The 13,973-nt window shown below is 35.8% G+C and overlaps 1 protein-coding gene across 3 annotated transcripts in view; it reads right to left on the bottom strand.

Annotated features, from left to right (window-relative positions):
• Positions 1–13,973, bottom strand: part of LOC147625052 (uncharacterized) — a 105,635-nt gene that overhangs the window by 28,421 nt on the left and 63,241 nt on the right. For 2 of the 3 annotated variants that reach the window (XM_086818309.1, XM_086818314.1), the window contains one exon: positions 13,187–13,530. The exons of the other annotated variant lie outside the window; for it this stretch is intronic. The gene's annotated coding sequence lies outside the window, so the exon portion shown is untranslated. Of the gene's footprint in view, positions 1–13,186; positions 13,531–13,973 lie in introns of those variants that run through there. 3 annotated transcript variants of the gene reach the window in all.

Raw genomic sequence — 13,973 nt, 5'->3', positions numbered from 1 at the left:
TCCTCCTAGTGTCTAAAATGATTTCCCTTGAAACATAAATTCAAAAAGAACTTTCCAATGTGCAATTGGAATTAATTAAAAATAGGTATAAAAGACCTTAGTCTAAGCGTCCACATTTTCAAAATTTTTAGAATTATGCTCCAATTAAGGTTTCTATGGACCAATAAGATTAATCCAAATGTAGGGAGGAGATAAATTGAAGAATTAAAAAAAACCCCCCAAAAATGAGTAAATGCTCACATAAGATGAAGAGTTGACTGAGTACAAGGTTTATTAGTTAAAAATCAAGAGATATTTAGAGGAAATGATGCATTTTTGACACCTCATTGTGGGGATCTCCCCTCATGAAGGAGGTGCCTATTTCACATGTGTGGAGGAGTTTGAAACTAAAAAATAATGAGATATTTTTATCTCTCCTCTCTCCTGTTTCAACTAGATCCAAAAAGTAAGCTAAACTGACCTAAAAATGGTCGAAAATTGACCAAATTGATCTAGAAAATTCTAGAATCAGTTTGCTTGATTAGAGGCTCACTTTTTTCTATAAATAAAAGCCTCCCGCTTTGAAAAAGCTTAATGGTGTTTATGCAATGTTACTCTACTCCTACCCCCCAGAGCCATTTACATTGAATTTTCTTGATAATTCAATTATTTTTGGCTTAATCCTCTCCAAAGAAATTGGTGGCCACTCTTGCTTCAAACAAGAGTAGAACCCTCAATTCCTCAAGCCAAAGGAAAGTTTACAACTCCATGTAAGCTAAATTTTTCTTACTTTTTAATTTTAAATCTATGGTTTTCTTGATTTTCTTGTTTTATAATTGATTGAAGTACATTCTAATGCTATGCCTTGAGGAAAAGGCCACCCCCTTCTGTTCTTTACAATTTAGCCTTTCTTTATCCTAGAATGATTAACAAAAAGATTAATTAAACTTTTCTTATTGTTTACTCTCTTGATTTTTAAAAATTGAGTAGATTAGAGTCCTATACATCTAGATTGGGTTAATTTAAGTTGAAATTTAGAATGAACAAAATAAGAAATGGTCAGCCATACAAAGGAGATTATGGTAAAATTTTCTAGAATTTTATGAAAAAATAAAGTTTATTTTTATGTTATTCCAAAAGAGCAATTCCCACCGTTTGTGCATTCTAAAAGAAATATTCTAATTTACTCCATGTATATATTCACCTATGAATATGCATGGATATCACCGATATTAATTATTAAAATTAATTTCTATGCATAGAAAGATGCATAATAAAAATTATTTTATTTTAAAAGTGTTATTTTCATTGAATTTAACTTCTATGCATAAAAAGATGCATAATGAAAAATTTTTATTATTATAAAAGTGTTATTTTTATTGAATTTAATTTTTATGCATAGAAAGATGCATAATGGAAAATTTTTTATTATAAAAGTGTTATTTTCATTAAATTTAATTTTGATGCATAGAAAGATGCATAATGAAAATTTTTTACTATAAAGTGTTATTTTTATTAAATGTAAATTCTATGCATAGAAAGATGCATAATGAAATTTGTTTTAATTATAAAAGTATTATTTTCATTGAATTTAATTTTTATGCATAGAAAGATGCATAATGAAATTTTTATTATTATTATAAAAGTATTATTTTTCTTAAATTTAATTTTATGCATAAAAAGATGCATAAAGGATTTATTTTTATTTCAAAAGTGTTATTCTCATTAAAATTGATTTATGCATAGAAAGATGCATAAATGATTTATTTTTATTTAAAAAGTGTTATTCTCATTAAAATTGATTTTATGCATAAAAAGATGCATAAAGGATTTATTTTTATTTCAAAAGTGTTATTCTCATTAAAATTGATTTTATGCATAGAAAGATGCACAAAGGATTTATTTTTATTTCAAAAGTGTTATTTTCCTTAAATTTTAATTTATGCATAAATAGATGTATAAAAGGATTTTTATAAAAGTGTTATTCCCAATTGAAGTTGATTTTTATGCATAAATAGATGCGTAAAGAATCTTTATATCAAAATTAAAATTCTCTTAAATTCTATGTTTAAATTCTATGAAATAGATGTGAATGAATAGATGAATGGATGTAATGTGAATAGAGGTGATGAGATGTGAGGTGAATAGATGTGATGTGAATCAGATAAATGTGAATAAATGGATGAGATGTGATGTCATGTGAATCAGGATGTAAATGATTGATATGGGATGTGAGTGGATGTATGTGAAAGAATGGATGTGAATGTATGTGATGTGAATGTGTATGCGAAAGAATGTGATGCGATGAAAAGAGATGTGATGTGACATGAATATATGTGGATGTGAAGTAATAGATATGAATGTATGAATAGATGTGAAGTAATAGATATGAATGTATGAATAGATGTGGGTAGTCGTACAGGTGAACGATTGCAAGGATGTGTATGAATGAGATATGATGTAGATAGAAGTGATGTGATATAATGTGGATAGAATGTATGTGATGGGATGGTTATGAGAATGTATGTGGTGGATATGAATGAACAAATGTGATGATATGAATGAATGTGATGTGATGGATGTAAATGGATGTGATGTGATGGATGTAAATGAATGTGATGGACGTGAATAGATGTGATGTGATGTGAATCGGGATGTGAATGAAGGAGATATGATGTCATGTGAATCGGGATGTGAATGAATGAGATGTGATGTAAATTGGGATAGATGTGATATGTGATGTGAATGATTTTGATGTGATGAGAATGGAAATACATATGAAATAAGTGAGGATTGATGTGGAACAATGTGGAAAGACGAGAGTTCGCTATAAAAATTGTATTTTATGACATGTTTTTAAAATGACTGTTTTATGTCAAGAATGCTCGGGAAGCATTTTGACCGTCTTGTGAATGAGGTCGTGGAGACCTAATCTAATAAAGTTGCAACAGCTAACGGGGAGTCAATGGAGGACGTCCCACGTAGCAAGGTCGTCGGCCTCGGTCTTGACCAGCCTCGGTTCGATTTAAATGGTGAGCTTCCGGTATGGTGGATGAGGGACCAAGGAAGTGGCCTATGAGTGAAGCGCTAGGTGACCTGTGAAGGATCCTAGAGGGTGCTGACCATACGGTGCTCGGGCTCTGGGTCGCCGAAGATACCCACACGTGTGTCGTGGAAGATATTGGAACAAGGAGTAAGAGTTATTTTCTGAATTCGGGCATGGATCTGGTTGATTGACCTCGCTGGTCCTCAACGGATGAGTCCATGATTCTTTTATATGGATCTGTTGGTTGATCTTGCTGATCTTCAACGGAGATTCCATTTTGATATGTGAATATATTGTCGAGTACTATGAGCTAGGAACCATCGAAAAGGCCCCTGAGTGGACAGGTGGTGAGCGTTCTGGTTGCCAATGATGCCATAGGTACATCGATAAAGGAATGATTAGAAATAAGGATTCAACTGGAGATTTTGAGGATTATGATTAGTGACACTATGATTAGTGACACTATGATTTCATTAAATGATTGTTTTAAAGACAGCTGATTCTGTGAAAAAGGCAATTTCATATTGGGTGTGTAAGTGGTGTGACTAGTTTTAAGTTTGCATGAATATCCGGCTAGTCTTTTCCCTAGTACCCGGGACAAAACCTAACCAAATTCCTAATTGGATCCCATCACTACAGTGGTTGGGTGGTTGGCTAACCCAAAGGACTGGATGGGGTTAGGCTCGACTGATGGATTCCTAAAATGAGTCTCAATTCTGTTATGGTACGCTAGATGAAGTAAATCCTGGATAAAAATTGTTATATGGAAGAATCAATGGTTGTGCCTCTCAATGAGGAGAAAAGTGTTGGTCTCTATGATCCAAGTGCAATCTTTTCCTTGATCTGACTATGGGACTTACAGGTTTGGTCAGATCAGTTCAGTTAGTTAAGGCTTTTGACTACGTTAGAGTAAAAATATCTTGGAGGAATCGCCCGTGTTTTTCGAGCGGCGAGGAAAGTTTTTCCGAGTTCAATTTTGGAAGAACTGAGGGATTAGTCTCTTGTCCGGATATCTGTGGGTGAGGCCTCGAGTGAGGGACCCTGCCCCGCGCAAGAAGTGCTACTTCCACTGTGCTAGTACCCCTGAATTTGTTGCGCGGTGGGGATAGGGATCTTTCATATTTTCTCTCTCTAGATGAAAATAGGGTAAAACAAGATCTTTCTTCTATTTCAAAGAGGAGAATAATTACAAGAACAAAAGGGGAGGTTCTTACACCTTGACATCTCAAAAGCTGGAGGGAGGAATCTTACAAGGAAATTTGTCAATCTAAACCTCTAAGCATAGAACTTGTTCTTGTCAAGCTTGTCTACAACAATATGATTTATTCCATCATTCGACATCTTGTCTGTAACACAAATTTACCAAAAACAACACTCTTGTTTGACCTACACACAAACTGATGTATTCTAGCGGTACTATACTGCACCCAAACTGTCACAACTACTGACCTCAATTTGCATGCATATATCCAATGGCAACTTTGAGACCTCTTTGTAGTACACACAGTGTCTGAACAACCAATCACCCTTCCTACAGTTCCAAAAAGAGAGTTCTATAGAGAATCGAAACTTACCCATAGCAGAGTGCCCATGAACGCTTGGAACTGAAAACGGAGGTCTAGATGCACCCAAAACACGTTTTTGGCTCCAAAAGCTTAGTCCAATGAATAGTATAGTTACCTTGTAGCTCTGCCTCCACGAAGAAAGCTCAGAGTTCATTTGCCAGTGTCTCCCGAGGGTGTAATATCCAACATAAAGAGGGAAGAGTAGATAAAGCTCTTATCCTCATACCGTTTCTTATGCTTCTCTTGCTTGTCGCTCAGCCCTTAGTATAAACCAGGCTCTGATACCATGAAAAGATGTAGGGGAGAAGAGAGCTTGAGCTCTTGCAAGCACACACACACTCATACAAACCTTAGAAGAGAACACACAAGGTGAGAAGTTGAAAATTCTTCTTCTTCTTCACACAACAAAAGAGGTATACAAAGAAGATAAAGTGACTAAAAGACATAATAGAGTATATACAAGTGGTCCATAATGTGAACATGCTAAGTGGAGTGGGTAGGTGTGGAATAGTTGGTGTAGTCCAATTGTAGAATCTCAGCTTAACAAACCCCCCAGTAATGAACGATCATGCAGGCGTCTCGTGAGTGTCAACTCATCTTAAGCTTGACATCTCAACAATGGGAAAGATATGGAGAATGTGTGGGTAGAGGAGATGATGCCTCGTCAATCGAAGCCACTGTGCGTTGCAATGCTTGAGGCCTTACTTTTGCACTCACGATGTCTTCTTCTCCTATCTTCCATGTGAACCCTTGCTTGCTTCTCATGAGAGCAAGGTGGATTGGGGGATCCCATTGCCTATTGCTTTTTCTACTTCTACGACTTTGTGAACCCATGCTACGAAGTAGGAAAAAAGAGATTAAGCAAAAAATTGAGAATAATTAAGGTTAAAGTAATACTAATACAACATTAACATATACTTAGAATGGAGCTATCTCCAAAGTTGGTGAAGCTCTAAGAATGAGAGAGACTCCAAAAATTCGGCTATATATACCAAACTAGTTTAGTATTTCATTAATTCAATTAGATTATGGATAAAATTTAGATTTTCACACAATGATATTTTTTTTATAAAATACTAAAATATATTAAAAGATAATTATAATTTTTAGAAATGATGAATGAATTAATTATTTTAAGTGATCAATATTTTATTTATTTATTTAATAAATAAAATTTATTTGATTAATAAATAATATTAAAATTTCTTTAAACATACTTCAAAAAATATTTTTTAAAATAATAAATTTTTAGATAGTAAGAATTTATTTAATTATATCAAAATATTCACTTGATTGAAAAAAAATATTTAATTTTAATAATATATTTTATTTAATAAGTAATAATATTTTGTTTAATAAATAATATTTATTTGATAAAAATTTTATATTTCTTTTTTCTTTTTTTAGAGGAGAGAAATTATATTACATAATTTTTTAATTAAAGAAATTATTTTAAAATATTTTTTTATATTAATTAATTCATGAAATATAATGGTGAGGTGGCAGGCATTTTGTCACATGATAAAATTTTGCTAACATGGAACCTCCACGTGTGCATTCATTATGCTCAAGTGTGAGGTGGTAATACCAGGCGTATATATGATCTCTCACGTATAGAAAGTCAACCAAGTTGACTATGTTGAGTTAGCAAGATGACATGGACATTCTTGATTACGTGGACATTCTTGATTACGTGGAAATGTCATGTATGCATTTGATGTGGCATGCCATGTAGGCTTTAGGGAGTCAACCTTGTTGACTAAGTTGAGGTGGCATGATGACAAGGTACGATGAGATGATAAGATGCTTATGTGGAGTCTTCTCCATATGATGTGGCATGTACATGTAGGACTAAGACTATGTTACCATAGCTTAATTGCTTGATAAATGGCATACTCTCTAGGCTTGGTGAAACACCAAGCTTAATAGGGTTCCTTTGTTTTAGACTTTGGGCAGACAAACAATGAAAATTTGATTAAGATGGCTGAAAAAATGGGCTTCTATTACTCAATTCACTTTATTTTTTTTGTTAAATTCATCATGACAAGTACTTTGATCCACAAGAAATTGAAGTGTAATGAGGGTCATATAAAATTTATATAATTAAATTATTAAACTTCTTCAATCCCTCTAAGAGACTGAGTGAATTTTCTACAGAAGATCGGAAGAAATGCAACCATTAAATTGCAATTTGACAATATGGCCACATTCAATACATATTTGTCTAGCTTCTCACCGTTGGATCTTTAATGATGAGCTTCACATTTGCCAAGATCTTCAATAGAAAATCACATGTTGCTTTACAATATAAAGCAATGATAAATATTTATAAAAAATAATTAAATAGCAAAAAAACTCCTAATAAATCAAGCTAAGCTCTATGTAATAAGTTACATTCATGTACAAATTGGGATGGTCATTGGACTTGGGATGTTGAAGTACTAAGCATTATATGTATGACATATACATTGAGTAAAGAAAGTTAAAAAATGCAAGTGCCAAAACTTACGTGCTATGAAACAATCACTAAAATAAATTGGATTTCCGATCAGGTGGTGCCATTTGGACACTCACTATATGTATAATGTGCTCCAAACACTATGCTACTTAATTCCAAACATAACTACGAGGGATTGGACCTTTAAGTTGTGAAGATGTCTTTTTTCAGGCTACCTTCAAGGCATTCAATTGTCGAAAGTGGTGCCCCTTATCTTGCAACCACCTATAGATCTGCTAAGAGATGAGTTGACACATCATCTTCATTATGTTCTTGATAGTAGTGGTCGCATGGAGGCCACACAACCATGATTTCTATAATGAAAAATTTACATGTTGAAATTGGGGAATGTTTAGGTGGATGTAATAGGAAATGTAAAGAACAAGCCAATTCTTTAAGAGAGCAAGTATATACTCTAAACTTACATGTTGAAATTGGGGAATGTTTAGGTGGATGTAATAGGAAATGTAAAGAACAAGCCAATTCTTTAAGAGAGCAAGTATATACTCTAAACTTAGAGGTATTGAGTCTAAAGATATCTGTTAAAACTGACTCAATGCTATTATGAAAAAAGATTAGCCGTATGTTGTAAACCAAGGTAGTTGCCTAGAGATAGGGTGAGAGTAATGACCTTTTCTTGGAAGCTTCAGAATTGATGTATTTGTTTAAATGAAAAATCTTATTACAAATTTTTAGCTTTGGCTTCTTTGTGGTGATATTTATGAATTCTCTATTTTCTCATTGTCTTTATATCTCTCTTTCTATTGCTATAATAATTACATCATGTTTTCTATTGTGCAGATTCTGTCCCGGAGTGTAGGTTCTCTTTCGAGATATAGGCCTCCAAGATCATATGTGAGGATAATGACACTTGAAGTAGAATAAATGTGATAAGATAATATTTTGTCATCATTTTGAAGTTAAGAATGTTTGTAAAAGTTAAATCAGTAAATTACTATTTGCCTTTTTGTTTTTTGAATGAGGTTAAAGATGGTTAAGAGCTGTATATATCTAAGTTTGAACCAAGTTCTTGGCTTTGAATTTTGGATGCAACACGCGTATCTAACCGTAATTTTTTGCAAACAAGGGCTTGCATTATAAAATAAACTGATGCTAATTTAAAGAAGTATTTTAATGTAAATGAAATTAAAACATTTGGAAGTGTTGAAGATGAGGAGAAGTATAGAGAAATTTATGACAAAATTTACTTAGATTTATATAACATAGTAACTTCTACCTGCTCTACCGTCCTTCAAGAACCTATCAAATGAACATCAAAATGTTTAGGCACATAGAGATATGGAAGGAGGTTCTCTTTCTTTTGATTTAAATGAGCTACCTATAGATGAGGTTGGTCATATTGAAAAATTTTGACTTATTTCCTATGTTGTCAAGCGAAGTGAAAAGGTATTAAACCTGAATGTCATTTTATAAAGTGTGTTTTCGTTTCGTCACAATGTTAAGCACCCACCATGGTATTATGTTTTGGAGTTTTCACTCTTCACTCTTTAGGGGTCCTTGCTTATTATAAGTGCGATTTTTATATTGCGCTAATTTGAGAATGTGAGTTGTCAAGAAAGCTTAGATAATATGTAGGTAAATATTGTTGTGCAAGTGAAAACATCTCTTTACGGTCTTTGGAAAATCCTCCTCCTACATTGGTTGATCTATTACTTTAGTGATGATAATGTGAGCAAGAAATACATAAAGAATATATGCTCTTATAACAATTTCTTAGCATTCGTTTCACTAGGTGCTCATCTCGATAATCAGTTCACTAGAGGGAAGGTGGATTTAATTTTTGAATTCATGATACTACTTATCATCGTGTTGGCTCTATAAAGTGAATCTTTGACCCAGTAGGTAATGTCTTTACAACTTCATGGCGTAGACTACTGAAAGTAGCTCCAGGTCATGAACAGCATAATTTCTCTCATACGTTCTAAGTTCTCGGGATTCATAGGCCACTACATGACCTTCATGCATGAGCGCACCTCCTAGGGCAAAACCACTGGCATCATTTACTACCTCAAAGGGTAGAGAGAAATTTGGCAACTTCATAATGGGATTGGTTACCAAGGCGCTCTGACACCTGGCAGACCATTGAAACGGGGTATTCTTCTTGAGAAGATTAGTCAGGGGGGAAGCTATAAGAGCATACCTGCTTGGACTTTTACGAAATCCGGAGAAATTCCGTTTTTGGATACCAGAAAGCCGAAGTATTCAACATGGTCGACAGAGAAAGTGCATTTTCTCTTTTTTGCAAAGAGTTGGTGCTTCCTTAGAATCTCAAGAACTTTACGGACGTGAGCTTCATGGTCAGCTGCATTCTTTGAGTAAATAAGAATATCATCAAAGAAAACAAGAACAAAATCATCCAAGTATTCTCTGAGAATGTCTTGCATTAGGCGATTAAATGTAGCTGTGGCATTAGTCAATCCAAACGGCATGAGAGTAAATTCATAGTGTGCCCATAGCGAGTATTGATGGCTATCTTCGGGATATCTTGATCATTAATCCTGATCTGGTAATACCCTGATTTGAGATCTATTTTTGTGAAGATCTAGGCTCCATTTAGCCTGTCCAGAAGCTTATCAATTCTCGGGATAGGATACTTATTCTTAACTGTCAGCTGATTGAGACCTCTGTAATCCACACAGAGTCTTAACGTTCCATCCTTCTTTTTCTGAAAGAGAACTAGTGCTCCCCAAGGTGAAACACTGGGTCTTACAAACCCTTGTTCTAACAACTGCCTAAACTGTTCCTTGAGTTCAATGGCTTCAAGGACTGGCATTTTGTATGTCGACTGGGCTACTGGCTGAGCTCTAGGGGTCAATTCTATCTCTAATCTACTTCCCGAATCGGAGGCATCTCAGTTAGCTCTGCTGGGAAAAATCATCATACTCACTTAACCATTATGATTCTTTAGCCTTTAACTTTGTGTCTACTAGATTCATTTTGACAACATAAAGGAGCTGCTTCTTTCTAAGTCCTTTCAGTAACCTAGAAGCTTTTACTAATTGCAGATCTGGGGATCCAGAAATTCTAGTTCCTTGAACTTTGTTCCCGTGAAGGTCACGAAAGAAAATGGTTCCATTGTGACAGTGAATGTCAGCTTGATTTTTGTGGAGCCAATCTATTCCAAGGATTCCGTTCTTGAAAACTCCCAAAGGTAAGACTCTAAACTCGCAGTCAGTTACATTCCAATCTAGATTAAACTGAATATGATCTGTCTCATTGTGAGTGAAAAGAATCTTCCCATTGGCCAATTCAACTTGCATAGGTTTCCCTGATTTTTGTTCTAAGACTAGTTTACGCAAGCATCCTGGGAAAATAAATGAATAAGTACAGCTGGCCTGAATCAAAAGCTTAAATGGCTTACCCTTATACTCAGCTGGGTGCATGACAGAGAATTGACGATTTAGCCCTTGGTTTTCAATCGCGGCATAAATCTAACCTCGTCCTCTTCCACTACTTCTACTTCTACTATCGTAACTACTCTGGCTGCTTTCTGCAGATTGGGGCGAAACTCTTTCTCTTGGGTTACCCCAGTTCTGAAGGGAGTTGTGAGATTACTCTGAACAGAGGTAGATGGTTGAGCTGGGATTGCCCTGATTTTAGCGAGACGAACCTTGATTTGACTGATACGAAGGTGCTGGTCTCTGCACTCTGGGTCCTTGACTTCCCTGTTCTCTTGACATGGTAGGAGTCGAAAAGTCTTTAAGCTGGTGACCGAAACCCTCACACCCAAAACACGTATTCTCACTTCTAAGCTCATCCCTCTGAATCCTTGAAAAAGATGGGACTCCTGAGCAAGTGTTCTGATGGAAGGGTCTTTCTTTACTTATGAATTTCCCAGCATCTTGATTTTGATTTGCAGCCTCTTTGGGAGTGGAAAGTTTGAAGCACTTCCGGGGGTTTGAAACCTTTTAAAGTTTGAGGGTGCAGGCTTCAATGGGACCTTAACAATAAATGCTTTGGCGAAGTCCTTTGCCATTCTGACAGCTTCTACCATTGATACTGGTTTAGCATTTTTCACTAAAGTGTCCAATGGATCGTTCATCCCTCGAATGAATCTGGCCATCAACTGCTCTTCATCCCAACAGTGGAGAATATTTGAGGAGAAGAGCAAATGCCTGATGGTATTCTTCAATCGTTCGGCTATCCTGCTTCAGTTCCAAGAACTCATTCATTTTGGTTTCTAGGAAGCCCGGGACAGAACCTCTTCCTGAGATAAGCTTTAAGATCTCACCAGGTCTGGGTATTTAGATCGAGATGGGTTGTCTCGCAATGGTTCCTCCATACGACCCTGGCCGTTTCTATAATTTTTAATCTCGCGAGAGCCATCTTGCTGTTCTCGTTATAACCAGTTACATCAAAATACTCCATTGCCTTGATCCATTTTTCCACTACTTCTGCTACTCTTCTCCTTCACCCTTGATGAAGGAACCAGGTTGGGATCGACGCAGGGCTTTACGAACGTCCGGATCTACTCTTCATCATCGGTAAGAGGATCCGGCTGCCTACCCACGGGCCGCGTGCCTCATGATTCTGACAAAACGATATTTTTGTCAACTTAACTTTATCATCAGATTTACGACTTTAATTTTTGAGATTTATTTCTAAACAAATAAATATTCCATCATAATTCTTGAAAACAAGATTTACTTTGATAAATTTATTAACCAATATTCACAACCACGAAAACAATTTGGAATCTTTTGCAAAACATCATTTATTATCAAAAGTTTTTTATATAAATATAGAGCGTCTCGGCTCTGAAAGTCTCTGCCTTAATCGCTTACGCATAAAAAGGTGATACTACGATGGAGACATGCTATGATATACACGATTCATCACTGATAATGGTGCTGTAATTCTTCTCCTAGGAATAAAGCGGCTAAGAAGTCTAAAAATACGGCAAAAAATTCTAAAATTTCGGGATGAGTGATTATAAAGTCGTATACACAATAAACAACTCCTAGTCTTATCAAGATCATGGCCTAGTGAGATATTCTGTCTGAGTCTCTATCATTGATTGGTATTGACGTGAATGCTTTGCCCTCTAGAGAACCACATATACTGATGTCGCTCTACTGGATCAGGAAAGTAAAGATCCTCAAAGTGACGAGCGAGTCTCACTCTGCTTCCTCAGGTTGTAGTGGAGTTGTTGAGATTTTCGAAGGCAAAGGCGATCATATCCTGACTCTCGGAGAGTCCAGGAATGCTGGACAGATTTGGGGTATCCTCTTTTAAAAATCCAGTTCAATTTATCAGTTTTCAATTTATAAAGTTCATTTCAAACATAATCTTAACAGGTGAAAACATTATTTCCTAGATTTACTTTAAAATTTTAGGCAATTTCTGCTGTTGTTTCATAAGTTTATAGCAGAGCTCTGATACCAGCTCTGAGACCTCTCTGTCCCCTCCGCGCACCGGATTCCCAACTGGTAGTAGGCGAAAGCAGCTTTCTCTTACGCGGAGCAGGGTTTCCCACTCGGGGCCTCGCCCTCGAATGTCCGGACACGAGACTAATCTGGTAGTCATTCTGAAACCGAAACTGAGAAAATTTTCCTTGCCTGAAAAACGAGGACGATTCCATCTTTTTTATCTTCTTAACAAATTTTCTAATGGGGTGAAGAGACTAAACTATCCTTCCTCTACTTAAACGAGAGAAGGAAAACTATCACTGACTTAGTTTGACGAAATCAACGTTTTTTTCTTAACCGAATTCAGGCACGTTGATCTAATCATTTAAGGAAATCAACGCTCTTTTCTTAACCGAAAGTCAAGCATAACCATTGATCTACTCATTTGAGAAATTCTTCAGGTTTTTATTTAACTACTCGAATTCTAAGCGTATTGCTATTATTTGAATTTAATTATTAAAACTCCACTGATTCTAGCCTAACCCCATCCGACCCATGGGTTAGCCACACCACCCAACCACTAGAATCCATAGAACCAGACAATTACTCACCCACCTATATTTGAATGCCTTTCTTAACTTTTGCTTTCGAATATAGATACGCACACACTTCTCTTTAAAACTTTAACATATAAAATAATCCATTGATAAACAGTTATTCATTCCAAATCTCATAACTCATAAATTCCATCCAATCTCTTGTTTCTCAAAAAACAGTATCACTCTGGACTCTCCGTTGAGACCAACTTGTCAGCAAACAGATTACAATAATCATTTCGTCCATCATACATATCTTACGACATACGCATGGGTGTCATAGACACCGCGAGTCCGTGTATCTCCTGGTCAGAACCCTCCAGGATCCTCCTTACATGTCTTGGCACTTTACTCAGGGACCGCTTCGTCAAGCCTCATCCATCGTACCAGAAACTCACCATTTTTCAAACATACCGAGGCTGATCAAGACCTAGGCAAGCTTTGCCGCGTGAGCCGTCCTTTGAACACTCCCCACCAGCTGTTGTAATAGAACTTTCCTTAGAAAAACATATACCAAATGCTCCCTCCAGCATTCTAGCGTAAGACAGTCCTTTAAGAAAACAAGGTTTCTGTGCAAGTTTTCTGTTTGATTTTCTTTTAAATACAAGAAGTATTTCTTGAATCAGTATCCCCACCAAAACTTCTTGATCGAAATTATGAATTTCAAACAAAAATTTCTCGAATTCTATAACTTTGATCCACAGATCAATTCGAAGGGTCTCAAACTTAGTTTTAGATTTGGCGGGAGTTTTGAGTGTATTTTTTTAAACTGGTCACACCTTCTTTCCTCGAAACTGACGAAAGAGTTTCGTCTTGGTCATAGTCTGATTTAAGGTTCGAGTCGGATAAGATTCTTCTTGAAGAACTGACGAAAGAGTTTGATCTTGGTCATAGTCTGATTCAAGGTTCGAGTCGGATAAG

The sequence above is a fragment of the Cibotium barometz genome, chromosome 24 (genome assembly GCF_041138505.1).
Source record: "Cibotium barometz isolate CiBa-2024 chromosome 24, ASM4113850v1, whole genome shotgun sequence".
In the NCBI taxonomy this organism is placed as follows: domain Eukaryota; kingdom Viridiplantae; phylum Streptophyta; class Polypodiopsida; order Cyatheales; family Cibotiaceae; genus Cibotium; species Cibotium barometz.
The sequence above is the reverse complement of the archived record's forward strand: the minus strand, read 5'-3'. Positions and strand labels throughout refer to the sequence as shown.